General features: G+C 47.6%; 1 long non-coding RNA gene across 1 annotated transcript; it reads left to right on the top strand.

Annotated features, from left to right (window-relative positions):
• Positions 1–3: 3 nt before the first annotated feature.
• LOC142852525 (uncharacterized) lies at positions 4–15,700 on the top strand. Its single transcript, XR_012910969.1, has 3 exons — positions 4–127; positions 12,440–12,611; positions 15,197–15,700. It is a non-coding gene; the product is annotated as an uncharacterized LOC142852525 (long non-coding RNA).
• The last annotated feature ends 3,046 nt before the right edge of the window (positions 15,701–18,746 follow it).

The raw sequence follows: 18,746 nt of genomic DNA, 5'->3' as shown, positions 1-18,746 counted from the left end.
CGCCGGTCTTATTGGTCAAAGTGGGACGATGGATTACACATGGGCCAATCGGGAGGCAAAGCTGTGCGGCGGGGCGAAGGAGTTCCCTCCGGCTGGAAGCCAAGTGCAGCTAAAGGTCCCGAGGGAGGTGGGGGGGGGGGGGGGGCGGACAAGTAGCCTCAGGGCACCTGACTCGCCCGCTTGGCCTGCAGCCTGACACTTGTCCCCAGAGTCACCCTCTCAGCCCCTTGCCTCTTTACGTACGCGCTTCTCTCGATCTGAGTGCTCTCCGTTTCAGCTCCTCTAGGGACCGTGCTGGGCACTCTGGTGCCTGGGCAAGGAACTGAGAGATCTGAGTTTGCATGCTGAATGAGGACCCCTAGGACTGGGGATAGCTCAGATGGCAAAGCGTTGGAGAACTTGAGTTCACGTCTAGAATGCGTGGGGAAACGATTGTAAGCACAGCGTTGGGGAGAGGTGGAGACAGGAGGATCCCTGGAGCTGGCTGGCTTGCCAGTCCATCTTACATGGTGAATCCGGGCCAGCCAGTGACCCTATCTCCAAAGCCAAACAAAAGCAAAAAAAAAAAAAAAATGAGGTGACTGGCGCTGAACACCCAAAGCATCCTCTGGCTTCCACAACCACACGTGTATGCCCATGCACCCGCTCAAGTGTGTACACGAAGCACTCTGGGTAATTCTCTGCAAGACATTCTGTTTGACCCTGCCTAGGTACCTTCTGCCTCTTGCCAAGGGTTCTACCCGGAGAGGACTACCTGCCAGAGACCCAGCCCATGCTTCCTATTGCACCCTGAAAAGCTTCAGGCCATGCTGCAAATGGATAGCCTACAAGTCTTCTCCCTACCAGCCTCCATTTTTATTCATTTCATTTTCGCTTGTCTGTTGTGTTCTAGGCCCCGTGGTGGGCTTTCGTTTAAAACGATCCTGCTCCTGTTCTCGTTCAGGTTACAGACTGAGGGAGAGACACATTAAAATAACTGCAAAAACGGAGGCAGGAGGCAGGCGTAGGCTCTGTATGTATGGATTCTGCTTGATACAACCACAGTCATCTCTAATCTGGACTGTCATGTCTGTCCTGGAGAATCCACAGTCCATTTTTTGTTGTGTGGTCTTGCCTCAGACTGTAGGTAGACCAAATCCTGAGAATGACGGATGCATGGGGCCTTCCAAGCAGATCCAGGCTCCAATCTGTGCTCTTTGATAAGGACTTAAGATGAGTCACGTACATCCCAGTCAGGGTCCAGTCACTTCACCCTAACCCGTATATGTGACTCTCTTTCTGACTCATATGGTGGGATCCAGTTGGTTTTGCTGTCTCCCAAAACTAATACATTTATTGGTAAGTCTGCCAATAAACTGTGCTCTCTGATTCTTCCTCTGCCTGTATCTGCCTTTGGCCTCATAGCACCTGAGGCTGGCCTGTGCACACAAGGACCTGCTGTTTGGGAAGAGTTTGCCCTTGTGGATCGGATAGCCAGGACAGGCCTCTCAGAGAAGACATTTATGTCGAGAGCAGGCACTATGGAAAAGGAACAAAGAGCTATCTGGTCTATTCTTCTTGCTCAGGTACATGACTCACAACTCCTGTCCTGCCTTCTGCTACAGTATCCAAATGGCACTGGTTTCTATTTCTTTCTGGTCCGCTGCTCCTGTGGTTCCTGTCCCATCTCACTGCAGCCCGTCTTTGCACCCAGGTTCGCTCCCTGGAGCCCACTCTCTGCTCCACCCACTGAGGGTGATTTTCTGACTTGTCCATTGGTGCACACTGGCCCAACAACCAGACACTGTAGTCTAACACACAGAGCTGGCTTCTAAGCTCCCACTGTATCCTGCCCATCTTCTGCCTCTCCTTGCATCACGGTGCCTCCTAAGCATAGAGAATTTGACTGTCAGTTTTGAAAAAAGATTTTAATACAGGGAGGGGAACAAATCCAGGGAAGGGACTGTGAGGTGTACAAGTGGGCTCCAAAGATGAGGCTTAGACCCGGGGAGGTGGATACAGAAGGATCTGTGGGTCTCACGGGGACAGGAGCCCTAAAAGATCCGTGGGTGCTAGAGGGTGGGCCCTTCTCTTCTGTAGTCACAATAGTTAGTAACTTCTGCGGACCTGAAGAGGCAGATGTACAAAGCAATTGAGCACTTTCTGTACTTACACACACGAACCACTCCGCGTGTGCCAGATGCATGCCCTCTGCAGTTCTTGCACATTTAACGTTGCAATAACCACACACGGAACTGTCATTCCCACGTGATGGCGGTAGAACAGAAGCCCAGGGAGATACTGGGAAGGACTTTACTGAATGTTCCCCGCTGGTAGGTGGCCGTGAGAACCCATAGGCTGCTCTGAGACTGGGGAGGGTGTATTAGGAGGACAAACACAGGTCTGCCTCCCTCCAACCTGTGCGTCTTCCACTCGGGGCCTTCCATGCTGAAATGAGCATTGATTTATACAGTGAGGCTTGGGTTTGTGTTTGTGCTGCGGTACAGAGGGAAACAGAAGAGCTGATATGTAACAGACGCCATATCCACCGTCAGGAATAGTGCATGCTCTAATTCTCACATCTGCTACATCAGCCTGTGGACAAGATGGCCCTGATGGGGTCAGTTGACTTACCAAGGCAAAAGCGTGAGTGAGAGGCAAAGCCTACATTTGGTCCTGTGACTTTAAAGATCTCTTTTCATTCTACTCTAAGAAGTGAGGCTTCGAGAGTTTTCTTCCTAGAGGGCATAGGGAAATATTTTCTTTTTTTTTGTTTTTGTTTATTTATTATGTATACAACATTCCTTCCATGTGTGCTTGCAGGCCAGAAGAGGGCACCAGATCTCATTATAGATGGTTGTGAGCCACCATGTGGGTGCTGGGAATTGAACTCAAGACCTCTGGAAGAGCAGCCAGTGCTCTTAACCGCTGAGCCATCTCTCCAGCCCCCGGGAAATATTTTCTTATTCCCCAGCTGGGTACCAATGATGATGCCTTCAGGAAGAAGCTGGGAGAGGATCTTCAACAGACTGATAGTCAGTCAGACCTGGTGGTGCAGGCCTGTGATCCAAGCTATTGGAGTGGCTGAACCATGAGGATCACTGGTTCAAGTCCTGCTTGAGCTATAGAAAGAGGTCAACACCAGTCTGGGCAATTTAGTAAGGCCCTGTCTCCAAATAATAATAAATCAAAAGAAGGTGGGGGTTGTAGCTTAGTGGTAAAGCACCTGCCCAGCATGTCCGAGGCTCTGGGAATAAAGCAAAACAAAATGATGAGGGTACAGTAATTAAAACTGTGAGCAGATAGCTATAGGATCTATTTGAAAGCCAAGAAAGAGGCCCAGAAATGTGGGTACTTGTAGCGCACCATGCCCGTCTGTGTTCTATGTGCTACCATACAGTTCGTGAACCGGGCAAGGGGCTGGAGATTGAAACACAGACACACACACAGACAGAGACATGGGTCATCCTTGAATCCAGAATGCTTGAAACAGGAATGTCCCAAGAATGCCCCTTTATTGTGTTCAGGTGCAGCTTATATAGGGATAGCCACTTCATAGCCAAACCCACCAGAAATCACTCCCCTGCCATCAGGAACTCCTGAGGGTCTCATGCACAGAGCAGCTGCAGGCTGTCTCAGAGCTGAGGAAAACAATTTGTTTACAAAAAATTCAGGACCTGGGGGTTCACTGCTCCCAACAGGTACTTAGTGTGCAACAATGGCTATGTTATTGAGAAAAACCTTAAACCAGCTTGCGGAGAGCTCCCTGACCAGCAGGAAGGAACAGCCACCAGACGAGGATTCTTCTCAAATCACGCTTTATTGGAGCCTCTTAGTTGTAGGGAGAGCAGAAAGCAAGGGGCCCGGAGCTCTGAACTATAGCTGCTTATATAGGGAGTCTGCCTAGCAACTTTTGATACTTTGATACTTTAACTACTTTTCTGGAGACCCACCGGCAGGAAAGAAAGCAGGGGAGCATCCTTGTCAATTACAGACCAGGATGTTCCCCTGCCGGTCAGGGGAAGTGTGGGCAGCTAGATCACAACAACTCACCCTGTTTTCCGGTGGAAGAACTGCAACCCTAATATGGAGTTATCTATCAAGCGAGGCTGGGGCCAAATGCCATCTTGTAATGGCAGCTATTCAAATCGGCTCCCAGCACCAGCTGGCGTTGCTGTAGTGACCCCAGAGGCCAGGAGAAGGTGTCAGATCCTCTGGAGCTAGAGTTACAGGTGGTTGAACTTAGGTCCTCTACCAAAGCAGCAAGTGCTATGTATGTTTGTATGTACGTATATATGCACGTGTGTATGTGTTTTGTTTTGTTTTTACATCGCACCCACAGTTTTTCCTCCCTCCTCTCCTCCCAGCCCTTTCCACCACTGTAAACCCCCACCCCCCATCCAGTCCTTCTCTGTTTCTCATCAGAAAAGGGCAGGCCTCCAGAGCAAGTAAGCTGGCTAACCAGCTGTATCGGTGAGCTCTGGGCTCACGTGAGAGCACTGCATGAGAGCCATATATATAAGGTGGAGAGCGATGGGAAAGACTGGTTGTCCTTTGTGACACCGGTAACTGAGGTTAAGGAAATGTGTGTGTGTCAATTGTCCTATTGTTGTGAGAATATTCACCCTAGGGGAGACCAGGTAACAGCTAGTCTCCTCCAGCTTCCATGACAAACCTACAAACCGCAGTTTGATCCCACCAAAGTTCACCTGGGGTAGATAATAAACTCATTAGGTTTACTTACACACAGCGGGTGAGCAGTTCCAGGCAGGAGTGTAGGTAACCTTAAAGCAGCCACACTGAAGGTCTGCACCCATCGTGGATGATGGCTCACCCACGGCTGTGTAGATGGAGCCCCCATCCTCCAGTCTTTCCCAGCTTATATACTCTAGGCCCTCCTTGAGATCTTGAAGTCACATGCAGTCATGGCAGAATTGAGTAAAACTGTTTGGGAGGAATGTCTGGATTCGCAGGTGAGGGTCCTATGACTCTCCTGTCCCCTGCCCCCTCTTCCATGAGGAAGTGTCAATGGTCAGTAAACTCAGTTGTGATGATCCTTTGCGAGTGGGCACAGATGGTCTCATGAAGATGGTGGCCATGTTTGGATATTGCCAAACAGCATTTAGCAGATGACATGGGACACATACATCTGTTAAACAAACAGCAAAAAATAAAACAAAACAAAAAAACCCTAATACCATTCTGCCACATTGTTACATATAAGAATGCTTAAAAGCCCGGATTAGACTTTTAATACAAATTTGTAGCAAAATCCATGAACTCCAGTAGAGGGGAGTATTGTCACATGCAAAGAAAGCACTGCCTGGACAAGGATGTTCTGAGTGTCCCATCCCCGAGCAGGGAGTTTGAAGATGCCACCCTGGAGAAGACTGTCACCTGGACAGAGGACTCCACCCTGATGGTTGCATATCTCAGGAATATGACAAACCCCTTGAAGAGCCCATCAGAGATTCAAATACTGTTGAGGTCAGAGCCCTGAAGGCCCCATTGCGCGCCAAAGTTTGTCATCTGGCAGCTGAACCACCAATCTTCTGGCCTTTCGGGGAGGAGCTTCAGATTCCAGCCGCAACACTGGGTCAGATTCAGTCGGGACAGAAAGTGCTGAGTTGAGACCTGGACTTTGATTCTCATTAGCTCAACAGAAAACAAAGTAACCATCCTTAGAACCTGAAAAACGGAGTTTAAGAATTGTTTTAGTTTCGTTTCTGTTGCTGTGATGAAATAGGAGGACGCAACAACTAGGCAAGAAACTGAGGGTTTGTTTTAGCTCCCAGTTCTAGTTATGGTTCACACTGAAGTGAAGCCACAGCAGCAGGGGCTTGAAGCAGCTGGTCCTAGCACATCCAAAGACGTGAGCAGAAAGAAGGGACTGCGTGCTGCATGCTCTCTAGCCGTGTTCAGCTTATTGTTTTCATCATTCCTAACCCTGTGCCTAGGGAACGGTGCCACCCACAGTTGCCTGGCTCTTCCCACATCAATTAGCGGTCAAGCTAACCCCACTTGCCCACAAGGCCAACCACGTACAGAGGACCTCTCACTAAGGCTCTCTTCCCAGGGGATTCTAGGTTGTATCTGCCTAAACTGATGACGTGACTGTTCTATGTATGCTACAATTTTATTGTAAGAGAGAGAGAGAGAGAGAGAGAGAGAGAGAGAGAGAGAGAGAGAGAGAGAGAGAGAGAGAATGCACTAGTAGGCTTGGCTGAAATAGCAAGGTTATAAGGAGACCGAGTTGCTGTGGGAAGGGAAGCCTATGAGCTGGAGGGAGTCTAGGGGAGGGGAGGAGGCTGCCTGGTTTTGTTCACAGCCTGAGGAGTTGGGAAAATGTGCAAGCCCAGTGTGGCTACATCACCAAGATCTTTGTTTCCAAGGGCCTTGGGGGGATTATTCTGCACATGGCCCATTATACCCTCTTGCTGGTTGCTTTTTTTAAAAAATTTGTTTGTTTATGTCATAATCAGGCTTGGGACTCCTGAAGAAGCCAGGAATAGGGTCATGTTCCTTCAGGCTAGCAAGGACTTTGGAAAGCGTAAGAGATATTTGTGAAGCTGAGGGAGCCTGGAGGCCAGCATATGCTTTGGTATGCTAATAGGCACCAGGGGTAGGCATTTCTCCCTTCTGCCAAAGATAAGAGAAATAGCTCCATTTGGTAGAGGGGAAAGGGCTTTCCAAGTTTCTGAGGAATGCTGACTTTTATATAACCAGTGGCAATCCTCCTTAGTCCAGGTTGAGCCTGTTGTGTGTGTCTGTGTTGTGTGTGTCTCTATGTGTGTCTGTGCGTGTGTTGTTTGTGTATGTGTGCGTTGTGCACATGTGGAAGCCGCAGCACAATGTGAGATGTTGTCTACTCTTGTTTTCCACTGTGCTCTCACGAGACAGTGTTTGTTATTGAATTGGAACTTGCTATTTGGGCTAAGCTAGCTAGCCAGGGAATCACACACACAGACACACAAAGACACACACACACAGAGATACACACAACACATACACACAGATGCACACAGAGACACACACACACTGAGGGGCTTCTGGATTCATTTTCACCTTGCAGGAGTAGAATTACAATCACTTCAACCATACCTGGCTTTTTATGTGGATGTTGGGGAATCCAAATTCAGGCCATAAAGCTTGTAGAAGAAGAATACTTGCCCACTGGGACATCTCCAGTCCCCAAACAACCCTATTAGTGGGCCAGATGTGTTTGACATCATTGCTTTACCATGAACCAGAAGGTCTCCTGGGTGAATTTTATTCAAAAAATCAGAGATTAGCAATCAATTCTTCTTGAATTTTTTTTTCAAACTAACAGTGCAAGTACTTCCAAACTCACTTTATAAGCCAAACCCACACTGATAGCCCAATCAGAGAACCCCACGGGAAAGAGAAGTAGAGGCCAATGTTTCCTTGAAAACTATATATTCCGTTCCAGGACAGCCAGAGACTCTGCCTCAAAACATCAAAATTTTAAAAAATAATAATGACTTTTTATTTTGTGTGTATGGGTGTTTTGCTTGCATGTATGTTCTTGCACCCTGTGCATGCCTGGTACCTGCAGAAGACCCCCCCGGGGGGGGACTGGAGTTGCAGATGGCTTTGAGTAACTTGCTGCTGGGAACTGAGCCTCGGTCCTATGCAAGAGCCGCAGGTACTCTTTACGACGTATTCATCTCTGTGGTACTTGTGCTGTTTAGCTCCACCAAAATGACCAATGCAGAATCACCTGGGAAGAGTCTTGGTGAGGGATTTTCTAGGTCAGGTTGGCCTGTAGTCATGTCTGTGGGGGGTTATCTTGACTGTTGATGGATGTAGACCCAGCGCACTCTGGGCAGTGTCATTCTGGAGGCAGGATAAATAAACAGTAAAAGAAAGGCGAAAGCTAACTGAGAGCAAGAAAGCAAGGATCCATGCATTTATTTTCTTCACCTTTTAAATTTAACTTAACTTTTTAATTTTTTTTTTTTTTTTTTTGGTTTTTCAAGACAGTGTTTCTCTGTGGCTTTGGAGCCTGTCCTGGAACTAGCTCTTGTAGACCAGGCTGGTCTCGAACTCACAGAGATCCGCCTGCCTCTGCCTCCCGAGTGCTGGGATTAAAGGCGTGCGCCACCACCGCCCGGTTTAACTTAACTTTTTAAAGACAGGGTCTCTTAGTGTCCTGGCTGTCCTGGAACTTGCTGTATAGACAAAACTATTCTTGAACTCGTAGAGATTCACCTACATCTGCTTCCTGAGTGCTGGATTGAAAGTGTGTGCCATCACTGCCCGGGTCTTATTTTCTCTGCTTTAGCTTTACATCCTTGCCTGAACTTCACTGCAATATGGCAAGTATCCTGTGACCTGGAACTGTAAACCAAATAAACCATTTCTCCCCAAGCCGCTTTATTGTCAGAGTATTTGCACAGCAACAGATATGGAACCAGGACATTTGCAGATAGCATGATTTGTATAATACACGCACACGCAACGAGCACTTGCACACACACACAGAGGCTTAACCAAAATTGCTATGATTAAGAAATACAATAAAGTCGCACGCTACAAGTCAATATACAAAAGAAAAAGCACCATTCCTTTATACAGGCAGTGAACTTTCCGGAAAGGAAATTAAGAAAATAGTATAGCCCCATTTACAAGTGCAACAAAAGAATGAAATTCTTAGGAATAAATTTGACTAAAGAGGTGGAAATCTTGCACAAATAAAAATTAGAAAATTTCGATAAAGGCAATAGCCAAGGGCACAGCTAAATGGGGAGATGGCGTGTGGATGTTGGATTGGACTTAATATTGTTAAAATTCCCATAAGCCCCAAAGGGGTTCACAAGTCAACGTAATCTGTACTGAAACCCCAAAGACATTCTTTGTAGAAATAAAGGAGTCCTAACATTTATATGGAAATAATATACCATGAAAAGCCAAAGCAATTGTAAGTAAAATAAAATTGAAAGAACTCTATTTCATCATTTCAAGATTTTCAGGGTGGGGACTGGTGAGATGGTTCAGTGGCTAAAGGCACTTCCTACCAAAGCCTGGAGACCTGAGTTCAATATCTGGAACCCACATACAGGGGAAGGTGAGAACTGATCCAACATAGCTGTCCTCTGAACTCAAAATGCACCCCTGCACTTGTGCCTTCCCCCACCCTCTAATAAAAGCTCCAGTAAGTATTCAGTACAGCGATGGCATTGAAATAGACCCTCAGACCAAAGGAACAGAGGAGAGAGCACCCAGGACTACAGGACAGTCTCTTTAAGAAGGGATGTTGACAGTCTGGTCTTCAGAGCGAGTTCCAGGATAGCCAGGACTGTTATATAGAGAAACCTTGTCTCAAAACCAAACAAAAAATGATATTGACAAAGCTTGATATCCACAGAGAAGAATGAAACTGGACCCTTGCCTCACAAAAATAAGTTCAAAATGGATCAAAAACTCGAACGTTAAATCTGAAGTCACAAAACCATTAGACGGAAGCATAACGGGAAAGCGCCTTCGCTTTGCTCTTGGCACATTTTTTACTTTTTGGTTCTTTTATCAAAAACACCAACAATAAACAGAAGTAAGTGAGACTACACTACATGAATGCAAGCTTTTGAGCCCAGCTGGTTGGGATACTGAGCCAAAAGGACTGCAAGTTCAAGGGCTTCCTGAGCTACAGAGTGAGTTCAAAGCCAGCCTGGGCAACTTAGAGCTCTTGTTTAAAAATAATAGTAGAAGGTCTTGGAGCATAGTTCAGAGGTAGAGCACTTGCCTTGCCTAGCATGTGACAGACACTGGCTTCAACCATTTACACACACACACACTCACACACACACACTGACCTCCAATGAATTTGAGATGCTAACAGAAGAAACAGGGTGATGTCTTTGTGCTCCACAGAGATTCTTTAAAAAGAATTGTTTTCCAAAGCACAAGCTGAAAGGCAAGAGGACAAGTACTGAATCAATGTGGCACCTCACAAGGAAAGTGTTTTTAAGATGTAGTACCAGGGGCCAGAGATGGCTCAGTGGTTAAGATCTTGGCTGCTCTTGCAGAGGACAAGTTCAATTCACTGTACCCATGAGGCAACTCGCAACCCCTGATAACCTCAGCTCCAATGTAGAGGACACCCTTTTCTGGTCTCAGAGGGTACTGCACACATATATACATACACACACACACACATACAATTTAAAAATTAATTTTAAACAGACAGCTAGAAGGAGGAGAAAGTAGAAGACTGACAAACTGTCTGGAAGGGCCATGGCTACATGCTGACCCCATCACTTTTCACTGGAAATGGAATGCGCCTTGTAATATTGATAACACATGTAACTGGAATATACATTATAACACAGACAATTAAAACTCTCTGCAATGGCTTCCCAGTTCCAGAGCTGACTCATCCTGCATGACTTGGCACTTTGTACCTATGACCAATGTCCTCCCTCATTCCTCTCCACCCCCCTCCCCCAGCCAGTTCTATGCTCTGTGTGTATGTGATTGATTTCCTTAGATCCCCATGTCAGTGAATTTACATGGTGCTTGTCTCTTTGTGCCTGGATTATTTAATCTAACATGATGTTTTCCAAAATTAGTGCAAATGTCAGGCTTTTCATTTTAAGGTTAAGTGATATTCTGTTGTGTGGGCATGCATACCACAGTGTACTTAGCCAATGATGACGTGAAAATGAGTCGCTTCCCTGGGCTGTTGTGAAGAATCTCCCAGTAGGATCAGGAGTACACTCACCCTGGTGCACTGATTTTGATCCATCTGGATGGAGGACATGGCTGAGTCACAAGGTAGTCATGGTTTTCCATGGCGGCTGCATGAATGCAATTCTACCAACATTTTTCGAGAGTTCTCTTCTCTCCACTTCTTCACCAACCTGTGAGTTTTGTTCTGTTTGTTGTTTGTTTTGTTTTGTTCAAGTTGTGGTTATTCTAACAAATGGGATGGGACATGATACCTCGTCGTAGCGTGAGCATTTGTTGGCTTGTGTGTATGTACGCCATATGTGTGCCGTGTCCGTGACGGCCAGAGAGGAACATTGCATTTCTTAGAACTGGAGTTCCAGACAGTTGTAAGCCTGCAAGCGGGTGCTGAAAACTGAACCCAGGTCCTCTGCAAGAGCAGCCAAGATCTTAACCACTGAGCCATCTCTGGCCCCTGGTACTACATCTTAAAAACGCTTTCCTTGTGAGGTGCCACATTGATTCAGTACTTGTCCTCTTGCCTTCCAGCTTGTGCTTCAGAAAAAAATTTTTTAAAAAAGAATTTCTGTGAAGCACAGAGGCATCACCCTGTTTCTTCTGATAGCGTCTCTCTGCTGTTTCACCTCCTTTCGCTCAAATTCATTGGAGGTCACTTTTCTGTAAGGTAGTTAGGCAGGAGCCTTGTCTTGGTTAGGTAATCTAATACCATCTATTAAATAACCTGCCTTTTATCCACCCACGTGACATGCTCACACACACACACACACACACACACACACACACACACACACACACCACACATTCTGAGCTTCCTATTTTAGTCTACCACTCGTTAACTTGGGCAACCTTCCCGTGAGCCTCTTCTTATTAAAGGGGTAATGCATGACTGAGAACGCGTGTTCCCTCAGATGGCTTTCACTTAATGGCCCACAAAGTGGGTCTTTTGCATATTTCTTTACTGAAACCATATCTAGCAAACACCATTAGCTATGACATGTTTTATTCTGTAGAGAAGAAAAAGCCCAAGCACGCCCGAGGAGTTGTGTAGGAAAACTCCCACGCACGCAGCTCCACCGCTCATCTTTCCCAGGCGTTTGAGGCTTCCTGGGTCTTTTCCAATGGCAGTGCTGGCAAGAAAAAGGCCTTTCCACTTCCCCCATCCTCCATACTCTTCACCCAGTTTTCCCTACTGCAGGAGGCTTAAGCAATCCTCGAACCCAGAGCTGAGCACATGACCCAGGCCCAGCCAATCAGCCACGAGGACGAACTAAGGACCCAGGCCAGTACCAGGAGACCCCATCCCAGCATTTTGTTGTGTGACAGACTTTAGGAAGATGCAACACACAGGTCAACTCAGCCCAGCAGGGGCGCCCACAACAGTCCAATGAAATGATTGCACCAAAGACCACCTTGGTCAAAGAACGAGTTTAGTGGGTCTGCTAACTGGAGTATGGGTGAGAGGTTATGTGTAGGACCACGGAGGACTGAAAAGCAGCTGCATAACCAGAAAATCCACCCCAGCACAGGTGACAACCACAGCTCATTGAAACTGCAGCCGTGACGTTCTCTGCACAGCTGCAGCAGCTCAGAGTGTACGAGGTGTCTTCCTTCTGCAGCTGGCCTGGCCAGAGGCTTCTTCCCCACAGGTTATTTATTTCTTTTATAAAGCCAGGGAAGGGATTTCCAGAATTTTCCAAGTTTTTCTTTTGCTAGCCTTGTGAACTTTAACCTTTCCTCTTCCTTCTGGAGGCAGGGTTTTAATTAGGAAGAACCCTCTATTCTACAGCTTCAGTTGGAATATTCTGAAGGAGACTTCTGCCACTACCCCATCCCTTTCTCCGGAGATTGCTCTCCTGAACATGTCAGCCTGGACCACCACAAGCAACACAGCCAAGAGGGGGAGAGACCCGGGAGGAAGGCTGCGGGTAAAACGCAAGCTCCCTTTCCAGCCCCGACCATCTGCAGTGATGCACAGACTCTCGACTGTCTTGTGTTCTTTTGTGGTTGTGGCTTGTCTTCTTCCTGACCTAAGCTAGGGAGAACCCAGGGATCCCCTGTGTCCTGTTGCTTGTGATCTACGTATCTCTCCATAGTCCTTGTCCTGGGCCTCACGCCCCGTTTCCCACTTAAAAGGATCTGTAGTTAAGATAGGGACAGGGTGACTGTACCCTCCTAAGCTTTTTTTGTATCACCAGCGTGCTCCAAGGTGGCCAGCTGGGATATTGTGAGGCTCTACCAGAATGAGACATAGGTTTAAGCCAGTAGAAAGTCTTTATTCACTGACTGCTGACTACACCGGGTGTTCAGGACCCCAGTGCAATCCTGAGCCATTCTCAGGTTGAGCTTTTAAGCACCAAAACCATATCCTGATTGACACACCTTACCATGAACAGCTAGCCAGAAGCACAAAAGCAAGGTTAGTAGATTTAGGGACTTTCCTAGAGCTACAGACTTTGATGGATTAGGTCTTTGTTTTTGTTTTGGCCGGTGGTACTGTCTACATGCCAGGTTCCACGGCCTGAATGGTAGGAACTTCTATTATGGAGTCAGTTGTGCTAAGTCCTGGGGGCATATTTTAGGGGAAGCCATGCTCCAAGTGTGGCAGATGAACCCAGACCAGGTCCACTCCACTCCTTCTGTACACCTAATGTCAGGGGACTGTTGTGGCTGAACACTGGGCCCAAGCACTGCAAGGGAAGCCCAGAAGTCTGGCCTAAGTAGGTTTGGGAGTGGCCTTCCCTTGGTTACAGAGAGCAGAAGTTCAGTGCAAATACAGTTCAAAAGGGCAGCCTGTTTAGTGGACACTATTAAAAACGGGACCAGGGCAGGAATCTTATTGTTCCTGTGCCCTGCCTTAGAGGTGCTGAGTTCAAAGTCTGCCTAAGGTACCTCTCCCAGTCACTCGGCTGCACGTTCAGCTGGGAAAAGCGAGCCCTGCCCAGGTGGCTGCTCCTTCCAGAAGAGCAAAGTTCAGGCCAGAAGATAGCCCTTGTTAGCTTTGATTGTGGCAGCCTTTCCGGTTTTAGCGGATGCCTTATAGCGTCATGTCTCAGAGCTTGCTAGTCTCAGCTACAGAGTGTGAGGACTTCACCAGGATAAACGCACAGGGTGGGGTCCCCTCAGCTACCCCACCCCCACTAGGAGCATTCTCAAGACAAGTGTCTGACTATCCCCCACAGTCCAGCAGTTCTCCCATGCCCAGCCTTTCATGATTACCCCATAATTAGCTGTCATTAGTAACCGAGCAGGGAAATCAGTAGTAAAAATCAGGACTCTAAGATTCAACTGTCTCTTTGGAAGACACACGAAGAATTGTTTATTTTTCTCCCTAATTTTGCAAACTAGACGATGATAGATAAAATAGCCCTGTGGTGGTCTTCTAATGCAATTCTTTCTAACCTAGGATCTCGAGGTAGAGGCTGGGGCCTGTATCTCTGCTTATCTCCCCACTCACACAGTTAGACTCTAATTGCTCCGGGTTTGTAGCCTTGGTCTTAACAGGGAAGCCCTTGCGATTACAGAATTTAAAGCCTACCAGGGTGATTTGTGTTTCTTAATAGCTACAAATTTGTTAGCTTGACTCCAAACTAGCTAGACCCGGGGCCCGGCTGTGTAAATGCAGATACTGCCTCTGCAATGATTAGTAACATATGTAACAAGAGGGTCTGTGAAAGCGAGCGGTGCAATGTGGGGGTGCACAGGGCACTTTCCCCGCCTTGGAGCAGTCCTTCCTGCACCCGAACAAGCCGTTTGCTTCACTTAGGAAGAGGGAGATACAGAGGGTGGAGCTCCACCCTAAGAAGACTCCCCTTGGCCACCCATTGCCATCCTCTTTGCCACTCAGTTGGGTCAGTTGAGAGTACATGCCGGGCCTGGTGTTGAGTGTATTAATGGGTGTTAGAGTTAGTGTCATTAAGGGTTTTGTGGGCACTGGCGTGGAGCTCAGTGGTAGAGCATGTGCTTAGTGTGTTCAAGATCCTGGGTTCAATTCCCAGCAGCAGAGAGAGATGGGGACTGGGCACATGCTAAACCCAGAGCACACGGGCACCGACTGCTTCCTGTACTGCTGGGCCTTGAAGTTCTAACAGAGAGTTTGTTCGGAAATGGCTTCTTGGCCCACTGATCTCACGCTTGTGGTTTATAGAAAGGGACCCAGAGTTCCAATGAAAGGGAAGAAGTCATCAACATGAAGAAGCAGCAGGTGGACCTTCGAATTGGCTAACCTGAGTTCATTCCCTGGAACCCACGTGGCAGAAGAGAACTGACTTTTAGGGGCTGTCTTCTGGTTGCCACACGCACGCAGTTACACGAACATGCACACATGCATGCACACACACCAAACAAATGAACGAACGAATGAATGAACGAATGAATGAATGAACGAATGAATGAACGAATATGTAAGAAGCAGTGATGGATGGAGCAGGGCTCCCAAGAGCTCCTAGTAGGTGGCTGTTTTTTCTAGACATTTTGACCCATTCACTATTATACAAGTGTGTCCGGTTTCTAGGTGCTGGAAGCCTAGACTGATGAACTGAGATGTGTCCTTGGCTCTCAGGAAGCATTCAGCCCAACATGAAGATCAGATCTGAGAATAAACCACCAACAAGTTATGGCAAAATGCCTGCCTGTCCTGCTTGCCCAGGACCTTTGCACACGCTGTCTCCCCTGCCTGGTTCACTCTGCCTCCCCGTCCTGCTCAGCTAACACCTTCCTGAGGTGTGCACTCCACTCTCAAAGCTCCTCTCTGTTGTCTCACTGCACACCCAGTGCCTCCCCGCTGAGTTCCTTGACATCTTCGCTGCTCACCTCTGCCCTCATCCCCCTGAGGATGTGAGTGGGCACGTTCTCTGTATGGGGAGCCTCTGTGCAGATAGAGGCCTTGGATTACGTGGGAGAGTATTCCACCTTCACAGGTGGCTCTGTTGGGGTAACAAAACCACACAGAACAGGGCAGCTTGATCGTCACTGTGCCTCATTCCCCTCTTCTATGAGACCTAGCGTAAGCAAAGTTCATGTGTATGTGAGGTATAGCCTTTCCAAAGCCTTGATGGCACTTAGAAGCAGTAAAGTGACTTCATCCACTGGTTATATGAAGTGAGGTACTGGGTCCAGGTACAGGGAGGTGACAGGTCTGCCAGAGAACTGTTGGTCTTGACTTCTTGTACACACCAAGTATAGACCACGCTGTTACTGAAGTCCCATCTTCCCCATTATCAGTGTTTCCGTCCTGAAAGCATCTTGAACATATGAAAAGGAGGCCTTAAGAGAATCTGGAATAAAATAAAATAGCAAGAAAGTGACCCCACCCACCAGACATTCATATGTGTGTGTGTGTGTGTTTGCACACATGTACTTTTGCATGTGTAGATGGAGACCCAAGGTTGATGTTGAGTCACTGTGCATTGCTCTTCCACCACACTCTTTGAGGCAGGGTCTCTCCATCAAAGCAAAACTCATCAATAGGGGCAGCCTCGCTAGCCAGCTGGCTGTGGAGATCCTGGCTCTGCCTTCCCAGCCTAGAGTTACAAGCTCCTCCATTCCCTCAAAAAGAAAAAGAAAAGTGGCAATTGGGTCTTGTCTTATTGTCTTAGTGAGTGTTTCAATTGCTGTGAAGAGACACCATGACCATGGCAGCTCTTATAAAGGAAAACATTTAATTGGAGCTGGCTTACAGTTTTAGAGGTTTAGGTGTGCACCACCACCACCTAGCTTATTGCTACATTCTAAATTATGATCCCGGGGGATTATACTTGACATCCCCATGGTGATAGTCTCCAGAATATTCTACCAACTTTTATTTAAAGGAGAGCCTGTGCTGGGTGGGGTAACCAGAGGCACAGCTGTCCTGTGGTGCTTAAAGTCAATCGTCAACTTGATAGACTTTAGAATTACCTGGGGGCCAGCCTTTGAGTATGCCTAAAGGGGGACTGTCTTAAGTGCATATTAACTGAGATGGGACGACCTACCAATTGGGGGTGGCCCCAGGCTGAGGTCCTGGACTGTGAGGGTGGTGAGAGCGAGCTGAGTAGCAGCATGCATTCACTGATCTCTGCTTCTTGTCTGTGGATGTAACATCGCTGGCAGACATGCCCTCCTGTGGGAGAAAATAGCTAATGTACCAGTCTAATAAGATCCCATACAGTATGCAATGTGCCGTAAATTAACTAGGTCAGAACCACGTCTAGGCTGTTGGATGCATTTCCTAAGCAACGTGGAGCCAGAAAAGCAAGCAGTGGACCCACGCATTCTGAACGACAGTGTTAGAGGAAGGAGAGAAAGGAGAAACCCTTCCGCTTGTTTACCGCTGCAGAAGCATGCATGAAGGCGGAGTCCTCACTAGAGGACAGATGTGATGCTAACAGGAAGAATCTGGGCAGGCAGCTCAGGTCAGGGCCTCAGCAGTGGTCCAGGGATGTCCTCCTTTCTCTGCCCAGATGCTGAGGAGCCCTGGTTTCTGACCTCCTCTCAATAAGTTCTCTGGCTGGAAGCCATATGTTACCATGGAATTGAAGCTCCAGCCCAAACACCAATTCCTCCTGGGGGATTGCCTTTAATCCCAGTACTCAGGAGGCAAAGACAGGGAGATCTCTGAGTTTGAGGTCAGCCTGGTCTACAGAGAAAGTTCCAGGACAGCCAGGGCTCCCCAAACCTCCATGCTTAACTCAAAGCCTGAAGCAGGAGAACCTCACGTTCAAAGCAAGCCTGGGCTACACTGTGAGACCCTGTCTCAAGAACAACCGATAAATATGGCAGAGGCTGTAGCACGGTTGGCAGAGGATGTGCTAGCGTGCAAGAGGCCCTGGGTCTAATCCTAGCACTGTTCGATGTGGGAGTGGGGGTGCACTCCTGGAATCTCAGAGCTGGCCCGTGCTGGAACTTCAGGAGTTCAAGGTCACCCTCAGCTACACAGCAGGCTCCTCGACACAGTCTCTCAAGAGTCTCACCAGCATCCTTTCCTGGCCTTTTATTTTTTTCCTGTTCTAAATCCAACACCGGTGAAGTCAGCTGCCTCACTGCGTCTTCACAACACAATAAGTTGGATATAGCCACCCCAAAATACTCATGCAAATATCTTCATTAGCGAAATCACGCAATTAACCTGAAATACGTGTTAAACGAAGCAGCTAAATTGTTGCATATTTTCCCAGCTCTTAATTATAATTTTGGTAATCAATTTTTCTTCTGATTAGCCAAAAGAAAAAAAAGCCAACCATTAGCTCAGGCACCCTCGGAGGAGGAGCTGGAGAGAGATGGAGCCGGATCCCCTGGGCTGAGAAGGCTGTTAGCCTTGGCTGCGTTTTGCTCACTGCCGTTGGTATCGATGCTCACTTTAGAAGCTGATCAGATTCTGACAAGAGCACCGTGGATCCAGCCTTAGCTGCGACTGCAGTGTAAAAAATGTCTCCAACTGACAACTGATGTCCAAGCTCGCAACCTTGAGGACCCGGGTGACCAAAGAGCCTACAATTGCAGGTCTTTTTTTGTTTTTTTAAGTAGCATGTAGGACACATTGTAACTTAGGTCTCCCATGCTCCTAGGTCTCCCATGCTATCAAAGGTAGGAATAACCCCACGATATAGGGTTTCACTAGAAGGGACTCCTGAGCCAGGAGGCAACTCAGTTTCCATATCTGTCTTTTAAAATATAGGGGAAAAAATGAATTCTTAGGCCGCTGGGGTCTGTGGTAATGAGCTGGTCCACCTATGTAAAGGAGCAAACACATTCGTGAACATCTAGGCAAAGTCCCCCATATCCTTTAGCATGTTTTCCTTGAGGCAACTTGCCTCCTAAGCTAAACCAGGAAGGTATCACCGCCGAAGAGGAGAGAGTAGGTGTTCCATCTCTCTAACAAGACACAGGCTTTAGCCATTTGACCCTAGAGTCCCTCCCTAGGTGTCCCCGAATGTGTAGGGCTTTGTCATGAATGTATAGCAGGGAAGAACACACCCATGATTTATCTAGGAAAGCAGGGGCGTTCAGACTGTGTACTCTGCAAAGGTCTTGCCTAAGAGGTGGCTGTCATTCCTACCAGGCAATGTAGATTTATTCTGACAGTT

This window comes from Microtus pennsylvanicus, chromosome 6 (assembly GCF_037038515.1).
Source record: "Microtus pennsylvanicus isolate mMicPen1 chromosome 6, mMicPen1.hap1, whole genome shotgun sequence".
NCBI lineage: Eukaryota > Metazoa > Chordata > Mammalia > Rodentia > Cricetidae > Microtus > Microtus pennsylvanicus.
This window is presented reverse-complemented; position numbering and strand designations above follow the sequence as displayed.